Source organism: Condylura cristata, unplaced genomic scaffold (assembly GCF_000260355.1).
Source record: "Condylura cristata isolate star-nosed mole 26May11 unplaced genomic scaffold, ConCri1.0 scaffold00003, whole genome shotgun sequence".
Classification (NCBI taxonomy): Eukaryota; Metazoa; Chordata; class Mammalia; order Eulipotyphla; family Talpidae; genus Condylura; species Condylura cristata.
This window is the reverse complement of record NW_004567104.1, coordinates 17,480,781-17,482,648: the sequence shown is the minus strand read 5'-3', so window position 1 is coordinate 17,482,648 and position 1,868 is coordinate 17,480,781. Positions and strand designations below refer to the sequence as shown.

At 39.7% G+C, this 1,868-nt stretch overlaps 1 pseudogene across 1 annotated transcript; it reads left to right on the top strand.

The window, feature by feature from the left end:
* The first annotated feature begins 511 nt into the window (after positions 1-511).
* On the top strand, positions 512-1,867 carry LOC101637816 (annotated as a pseudogene). The gene has a single exon (XR_193491.2). The product of XR_193491.2 is annotated as a eukaryotic initiation factor 4A-II pseudogene (transcript).
* The last annotated feature ends 1 nt before the right edge of the window (position 1,868 follows it).

Below are 1,868 nucleotides of genomic sequence, written 5' to 3'. Positions count from 1 at the left end.
TTAGAAAGTGGTCTTGTTTTACTTGAAGAATCTAAGCATAGGAATACCATATGATCCTGCAATTATACACCTGGGCTTGTGTTTAAATAATATGAAACCACCAACTCAAAAATTGTATGCTCTATTGTGTTTGCTGCAAGACATGGAAGCAACCTAGATGTTCACTGGTAGAAGATTGGGACAACCAACACACTATGGAATACTGTTCAATCATAACGAAAAACAAAATGATACCACTTATAACAAAATAGAAGTTGGATAACAAAATAGAAGAAGTTGGAGGAAATTATGTGTAGTGAAGCAAGTCAGAATGTCAAAGGCAATTTTATAGCAGACAACGTGACAATGCTGAATACTTATCAAAAATAGAGGTATCCAAAGTAAAGAGGGAGAAAAGTGGGAGGAAGTGTCAAAAAGGGCATAAGGGATGTGGTGAGAAAAGATTTATAGCAATATAATTAAAAATATAAAATTTCTCTTTTCAGTCGGGCGCTGAACTGCTTTTCGGATCATGTCGGGTGGCTCCACGGATTATAACAGAGAACATGGAGGCCCAGAGGGAATGGACCCCGATGGTGTTGTCGAGAGCAACTGGAATGAGTTTGTTGATAACTTTGATGATATGAATTTAAAGGAGTCTCTTCTTCGGGGCATCTATGCTTATGGTTTTGAGAAACCGTCAGCTATTCAGCAGAGAGCTATTATTCCTTGTATTAAAGGGTATGATGTGATTGCTCAAGCTCAGTCAGGTACTGGCAAGACAACCACATTTGCTATTTCCATCCTGCAACAGTTGGAGATTGAGTTCAAGGAGACCCAAGCACTAGTATTGGCCCCCACCAGATAACTGGCTCAACAGATCCAAAAGGTGATTCTGGCACTTGGAGATTATATGGGAGCAATCTGTCATGCTTGCATTGGAGGAACCAATGTTCGAAATGAAATGCAAAATCTCCAGGCTGAATGAAGCACCATACATTGTTGTTGGTACACCTGGGAGAGTGTTGATATGTTAAACAGAAGATATTTTTCTCCAAAATGGGTCAAAATGTTTGTTTTGGATGAAGCTGATGAAATGTTGAGCTGAGGATTTAAGGATCAAATTTGTAAGATTTTCCAAAAATTAAATACAAGTATTCAGGTTGTGTTGCTTTCTGCCACAATGCCAACTAATGTGTTGGAGGTGACCAAAAAATTCATGCGAGATCCAATTGGTGAAGAAGAAAGAATTGCCCCTTAAAGGGATCAAACAATTTTACATTAATGTTGAGATAGAGGAATGGAAATTGGATACACTTTGTGACTTGTATGAGACACTGACGATTACACAGGCTGTTATTGTTCTCTACACAGGCACAAAGTGGACTGGCTCACTGGGAAAATGCACGCCAGGGATTTCACAGTTTCTGCTCTGCATGGTGACATGGACCGGAAGGAGAGAGATGTTATCATGAGAGAATTCCAATCAGGATCAAGCCGTGTTTTGATCACTACTGACTTGTTGGCTCGTGGGACTTATGTGCAACAAGTGTCTTTGGTTATAAACTATGATCTACCTACCAATTGTGAAAATTATATTCACAGAATTGGCAGAGGGGGTCGATTTGGGAGGAAAGGTGTGGCTACTTTGTTACCGAAGAAGACAAGAGGATTCTTCGGTGACACTGAGACTTTCTACAATATTACAGTGGAGGAAATGCCAATGAATGTGGCTGACCTTATTTAATTCCTGGGATGAGATAGTTTGAATGCAGTGCTCGCTGTTGCTGAATAGGCGATCACAACGTGCATTGTGCTTCTTTCTTTGGGAATATTTGAATCGTCTCAATGCTCATAACGGATCAGAAATACAGATTTTGATAGCAAAG